Source organism: Metarhizium album (genome assembly GCF_000804445.1).
Source record: "Metarhizium album ARSEF 1941 chromosome Unknown scaffold_10, whole genome shotgun sequence".
In the NCBI taxonomy this organism is placed as follows: Eukaryota; Fungi; Ascomycota; class Sordariomycetes; order Hypocreales; family Clavicipitaceae; genus Metarhizium; species Metarhizium album.
In genome coordinates this window covers 118,492-126,302 of record NW_024467584.1, presented here as the reverse complement: position 1 = coordinate 126,302, position 7,811 = coordinate 118,492, and positions in this window count along the sequence as shown.

Below are 7,811 nucleotides of genomic sequence, written 5' to 3'. Positions count from 1 at the left end.
AGGCTAGAGAGGCCTAGAATAAGTATATATTAGTTAGGGACTTTAACCTTAAGCACCTGCTTTAGAATAGGCTAGAGAGGACTAGCTAGAGCTATAAAGAACTATTAGCAATAGCAGCTTAGTAGCAGCTTAGCTTAGTAATACTAAAAGAAGAACTTATAAAGTAAAAATATAAAGATAGAGATAGCACTATTAACCTAGCTTAAGCCTTATAGAGCCTTAGAGTTATATACTAAGGAGCTATAAATCTAGCTAGATCTAACTATATTCTGCAGCTAATTTAGGTTAATATAGAGGCAGATAATAAGCCTCTAGCGCTTATAAGGTATTTTAAAAGAAGCTTAATAAGAAATTAGCTAAAGTAGAGGCTAAAGTATAGTTTTAAAGTAAGGCAGTAATATAGCTACTTTATACTTAGGCTAATGTTAATAAATATATAGACTAGATAGTATAATAACTCTAGGAGATAGTAGATAATGCTGCACTAAAGAGAGCGCTAAGGCCTTCTTACTAGGAATAGTAGTAGAGCTAGCGTATAATAGAGGCAGTATTAAACGCAAGAAGAGTAAAATAAATATAGCGCTATAGACAAATAATAGCTAACTAGAAATACTACTTAGAGGCTAACTTAGCATAAAGCTAGATTACTGCTAAGAAATATAGAAGTACTTAGCATAAAATCTCTACTATATAAATATAAGAAATAATAAGATATAGCAGCTAGAAAGATAAGCCTACTTATATAGCTATATTCTACCTAAACTTATGCAGCTTCTAGCTCTACTTTATAATAAAGAACTTAATACAGCTAACCTAGCTGTACGCTTAGAGGAGAAGGCAGACATTCTTACTATAAAATTCTTTCTAAAGCTAACTGCTAATATTAGTAATATAGTAGACCTAGCCTTTTGCTAGCTTAATAGTATGCTTATACTAGTAGACTAATAGTTTATAAATACTAATATATATAAAGCTCTTATAAAGATAGCAAGCTAGAAAGCTCCTAGAGATAATAGAATACTAGCTAGCCTTCTAAAAGCCTATAAGGCCTCTCTTATAAATATTCTTACCTACCTACTAACTAGAGTAGCTAAATATACTTATTTTCTAGCTTAGTTCTAGACTGCTAAAGTAATTATTCTCTATAAGCCTAAGAAAATGCCTATAGACCTAAGGCAGGCTAGGGGGTAGTACTCTATATTACTACTTAATGTTATAGGCAAGGTATTAAAGGCTGTAATAGCAGCTTAAATTATAGCTATTACTAAGGCAGAAGGCATGCTACTAGATATATAGATAGGCAATAAAGCTAATAGGTTAATAAAGGTTGCACTAAGAGTAGTTACTAAAGCAGTAAAGACAGCCTAGAGCTAGTATAGCATTACCTTACTACTATAGCTAGATATTAGCAGAGTATTTAATATAGTTAGCTACTTAAAGCTGCTTGCTATATTGCTTAAGGTAGAAGTACTAAAATAGCTTATAGCCTATATTTAAGCTATTATTAACTTAAGGATAAGCTAGCTTTATTTTAATAGATAAATATTAAGAGTATACTAAATTCTAGCTAGAGTGCTATAAAGCTTGCCTCTATTGCTTATTCTCTTTCTTCTATATACTATACTACTATATGCCTAGCTTTAGGCAGCTAATATAACTATAGTAGTAAGCTTTACTAATAATATAAATATTCTAGCGTTTAGAAGAAATATAAAGTAGACCTAGAGGCAGCTTAAGAGCGCTTAGAATATATATACAGCTTAAGCAAGGAAAGTAGAGGTTAAATTTAACTTAGTAAAAAGCAAGCTACTATACTTTAGCTAGGCTAGAGAGCTACACTAAACCTAGATATAGCTAGGCGCTAATAAAATTATACTAAAGAAGAGCTATAAGTTCCTAAGCGTCTAGATTAATAGAAAGCTAAAGTAGAACTATTATAAAGCCTAAATAGAGAAGAAATTAGCTATATAGCAGCTTACTCTTACTATACTCTTAGCCTTAGCTTAGAGCAGTATATACTCTAGCAGATAGGCTCTTTATATAGCAGTAGTCTAGGGCGTTATTGCTTATAGCGTAGGTATATTCTATATGCCTACCTAGGTCTAAGGCAAGCCTAGAGGGGTTGCTAAGTAACTTATAGCAGAGCAATTATAGTGCCTCTAAGCTATTACTAAAGCGTATAAAGCTATACTAATTTTACACCTAGAGGCAGAGGCAGCAGTCCTCTTACTAGACCTCTATCTTAACTACTTAAAGCATAGGTTTAAAGATTAATTAAAGAAGATAAATATAGTAAATTAGATCTAGACTGCCTATAGTATAGTAGTAAGAGTTCTAAAGAAAAAGAAGGAGCTCTAGTAGAAACTAAATAAGAAAGACTAGCAGTAGATATAAGCCTAGAGCCTAGCTAGAGCTACTAAGGCTATAATATAGTAGAAATAGTAATAGCAATAAGATAACTAGCACTAAAACATTAGGCTAGCCTGCTAATAGTGCAGCTAGAAGGCAACTAAGAATATACCCCTACTAAGCACACTAAAATAGACAACCTAGCTATATAAAAGCCTATATAAGTATAAAACTACTATACTAATCTAGCTATAAATAGGCAAGATAGAGCTAAATAAGTTCCTCTACTATAGGCACATGCTAAGTGTAGAGTTGCCTCTATATAGATATAGAACTAAGAAAGAAAATGCATACTATATTATTCTATTATACCTACTCTATATAGATATAAAGCTACTAAATTAGCTGCAGAATAACAAGAAGGTTAGACAGGCTCTAGCCTACCTTAGGCTAGCTGTAAGGCTGACCTAGTAGTTTATTAATATAGGCTAAATAACTTATTACTAACTAGTAGTAAAACTAGCTAAAGAGTAGAAGGCATAACTACTTAACTAGACGCTTAAAGTAGAATTATAGTAATACTAGTAAAACGAATGCTAGCTTATAGGCATAATAATAGAGAAGCTAAAAGTTATTAAGTTTATTACTATAGAAAAAATAAAAAACAAGGAACACTAAGCCTATAGCATTACAGCTAGTAATACTACTAGAGGCAGCTTAATCTTAGGCTGCTCTCTACTTATCTACCTACTTTTCCCCCCCTAAATTTTCCCTCCTTTATCTTAAGAAGAGTTATAACCCCCCTAGCGCCTCTTTGCGCTAAGTCTAGCTGTAAGGCCTTTCTGCTTTATTATAATAGCGTAGGCACTTATAGTCTAAAGTGCAACCTTTATAACTAATAAATAGCTCTTGCATTATTTTAAGATCTAAACAGCCTCTACTTTAGACTTAGCTGTAGCAGCTACTAATATAGTAATCTCTTCTAGCTGCTCTAAAATCTCTTTATAATAGTCTGCGCTATTATTAAAACCTCTAGCTAGCGCTAAGCTAGCCTAGGCTTAACTCTTCCTCTTTTAATTATTAGCTTTCTCTAAGGCCTTAAGATTCTTAAAAAATTAAGAATTAAACTAAGACAGCTAGTTAGTAATATTAAGCTAGAGATAAAGTAGACTACTTATTATAACGCAAGATAGTATTATCTTAGCAACTGCCTCTAGCTTCTTCTAAAGGCAGGGAAAAATAGAATAAGTCTTAGATATTATATTATACTATAGCTAGATTAAAGCTAGAGGAGGTTTAATATTAAGACTACTTATAGAAATATAATAATTATTATAGATATAATAGTTAAAGCATAATGCTATCTTTAACTTAATAATTTCCTAGCATAAATAGGCCTAATTTTACTCTTAAAGGCACTAGAGGTCTTTATAGTAGTTAGCCTCTAGGCAGAGAATAAGCTAGCGCTAGCTTAGACTTACTACAACTTTCCCTGCATTATTAAATTAAAAAGTAGATATAATAATAGCTACTAATAATAATTAGCAATTTTCTAGAGTTAAGCTTAATATAGAGTAGATATAAAGCATATATATATAGATAATAAGTTCTAACTATATTTAAAGGCAATAGCAGCAGCAGTAGAGGCAATAAGAATAGTTCTAGCAAGAAGTTAGCTAGAATCTATATAGAGACTAGCTTAGGCTTAGCTAGACAGTAGGTAAAGCTAGTATATTAGTAAGATTTAGTATATATTAAGAGCAAGAGGTTAAAAGAGGAAGAAAAAAGAGAAGAAAGTTAAAGAGAGTCTAGCTAGCTTTATATTTAATAGAAGCCTAGATTTAGTATAGCAGCTGCGCTAGCTATAGCTAGCTGTAAGGCTAAGAGGTAATTTATACATAAGATAAATATAAAGTAAATCTAAATATATAAGTTATTGCAGCTAAACACTAGATATTTATGCTAGCAGCTATATAATAGCATAGAACTAGGCTAGCCTACCTCTAAGAGAGCAATAAATATTATACTGCACTAAGATAGTCTACGTCCCTAAGAAGTAGAGATAATTAGAGACTAATAGATAGAATAGAGAATTAAGCAGGCGTAGAACAGCTTTAGCGTAGAGCTAGAGTTAAGCTATAGCTAGCTGTAAAGCTAAGAGGTAATTTATATATAAAATAAAAGTAAGGTAAATCTAACTATATAAGCTATTGCAACTAAATACTAGATATTTATGCTAGCAGTTATATAACAGCCTAGAGCTAGACTAGCCTACTCCTAAGACAGCAATAGACAATATACTATATAGAGATAGATTATATCCCTAGGGAGAGGGGATAATTAGAGGCTAGAGAATACAGCAGGAGAATAAACAGGAGCAGTATAGCTCTAGCGTAGAGCTAGAGGCAGGCTTAGTTTTTAGGGGTTATTAGCCCCTCTAGAATACAGCTAGTAAAGCTAGCAATATTTATGTACGCACAGAAGACAGGCAGATTCTAGCTAGCATAGAGCTAGAGCTGCTCTAGAGAGCGAAAACAGAAGTAGGCAGAGTTTTCTTCCTACTAAAGAGTTTTCTAGGCTTAATATAAAAAGAAGATATACTAGTTATATAGCTTTATAGCTATCTAGGGTATTTAATATATATATATTTATTTATACTCTTTATAAATATATATATTATTTTATAATTTTATTTTATAATATATAAATTAATATAAAAGTAAATACTTAGCTACTATATTTTTATTATTTAAGTAAAACTTATTTTTCTTAATTTTTATATCTCTTTTTTTTCTTTTATAAACTTAAACTACTTTTATTTATCTTATTAAATTATTTCTAAACTAGTTTATACTACTTAAAAAAATATTTTATAAATATAAGTTATTATTATAATACTAGTAATACTTAAACTTAAAGAAGTAACTTATTAATAAGCTTATTTTTAAGTTAAAATTTAATACTATAATTCTTTTTTAGTAGAAATAATAAAAGTATTATAATCTAAGCTATGCTCAACCTTAAGGAAATAGATACGCAATGCGCAATAGAGGACATAAGCCCGTGCAGGACCTATATAGTGCCAGATTAAGCAAGCTGTAGACAGCTTATTTAATACGTACCCTTTTGACTTAACAGTTAAGGGCTCTAGCATCGCTAGGATAACTGCGGCTAGCACCTGCTATAGCCTAATAGGGCTGGTCTATTACATTTAAACAAGCTTTCTAGGGTTGCAGGTTTAAGCCGCACAAAAAGAGAGTGCGAGGGATACTCAACCTGGGCTCACAAGGGCCACCGCCACCCTTGGGGGGTGCGAGGTATAGGAGGCACAGAAGGGGGCTATGTTATAGTCTAAGCTATACTCGACCTTAAGGGAATAGATGCGCAATGCGCGATAGAGGACATAAGCCTGTGCAGGACTTATATAGTGCTAGATTAAGCAAGCTGTAGACAGCTTGTTTAATACGTACTTTTTTAACTTAACAGTTAAGAGCTTTAGCATTGCTGGGATAACTGCAGCTAGCACTTGCTATAGCTTAATAGAGCTAGTTTATTACAAAAAGTAATAATTAAAACTAACTTAGAAATAATTCTAGAATGAGTAGCTAATTTTATTCTCTAGAGAACTATTCTACTATTTTAAAGTAAATAGTATACTATATAATTAAGTATAATACTAACTAGATATATATATAAATTAATTCTTATTTATTTCTTATAAATATAGTAATATATAACTAAGTTATTACTTTAAAACTATTATATTTAATTTTATAAAATTAACTTAAAGAAGTACTACTTTAAAGATAATAAAGAGTAATTAAATAATAACTTAGCTTATAAGTTACTATAGAAAATAGTTTAAAACTAGTTATATAATAATTAATATTTATTTTATGTAAAATAATATTTAAACTATATTAATAGCTAAGTACTATTATAAATACTATATAAGCTTATATAGTAAAGTATAATACTTTTTAAGGTAATTTTTATTTCTACTTTTATACTACTAACTACTACTACTATTACTACTATTAATACTATAGTTTAAACTATATATAATAAAGCTACTACTATTAATACTAAAGTAGTAGTTATTATATATTACTAACTAAGAATAGTATATATACTACTTTAACTACTTATAAAGTAATTAAAAAAGAAATTAAAACTAATTTTAATAAAATACTAAGCTGCCTACTTAATTACTCTTACTTTTGCTCTTACTTTTGCCTCTACTTTTACTCTTACTATTATTATTATTATTATTACTATTACTACTACTACTATAATTATTATTATTATTATTATTATTGCTATTACTACTGCCTCTACTGCTATTGTTATTATTATTATTATTATTATTATTGCTATTACTACTGCCTCTACTTTTATGCTTCTCTCTCTTTCTCTTTTTTTCTAAGAATAATAAGAATAAAAATAAAGATAAAAATAAAAATAAAGTTAAGAATAAAAATAAAAATATAGAAATAATATAAACTACTTACTAAATAATTATAAACTAGTTAGAAACTAATTTTAGCTAATAGAATTTACTTAGTATATTATTAAATAATATACTTCTTTACTATATAGCTACTATACTATAAAGATAGCCTTTTTATAATTACTAAGATATACTATATAATAAGTTTCTAGAGGCTTAATATAGCTTATAATATTTATATATTTATTTTATATAGTAAGTTAGTTAAAATTAAAATTAAATTAAAAATAATTTATACTAATAGCTATAAAATACTTCTCTTCTTACTTTAACTAGTTTTATAAAGTTTAAAAATATTTTTATTAATTTAATTAGTTTAATTAGTTTATTTTTATTTTTCTTTTATTTTTCTTTTGTTTTTTATTTTTCTTTTATTTTTTATTTTTCTTTTATTTTTTATTTTTCTTTTATTTTTTATTTTTCTTTTATTTTTTATTTTTCTTTTATTTTTTATTTTTCTTTTATTTTTTATTTTTCTTTTATTTTTTATTTTTCTTTTATTTTTTATTTTTCTTTTATTTTTTATTTTTCTTTTATTTTTTATTTTTCTTTTATTTTTTATTTTTCTTTTATTTTTTATTTTTCTTTTATTTTTTATTTTTCTTTTATTTTTTATTTTTCTTTTATTTTTTATTTTTCTTTTATTTTTTATTTTTCTTTTATTTTTTATTTTTCTTTTATTTTTTATTTTTCTTTTATTTTTTATTTTTCTTTTATTTTTTATTTTTCTTTTATTTTTTATTTTTCTTTTATTTTTTATTTTTCTTTTATTTTTTATTTTTCTTTTATTTTTTATTTTTCTTTTATTTTTTATTTTTCTTTTATTTTTTATTTTTCTTTTATTTTTTATTTTTCTTTTATTTTTTATTTTTCTTTTATTTTTTATTTTTCTTTTGTTTTTTTTATTTTTTTAACTTTACTTTTTTTAACTTTACTTTTTTACTTAGCTTTT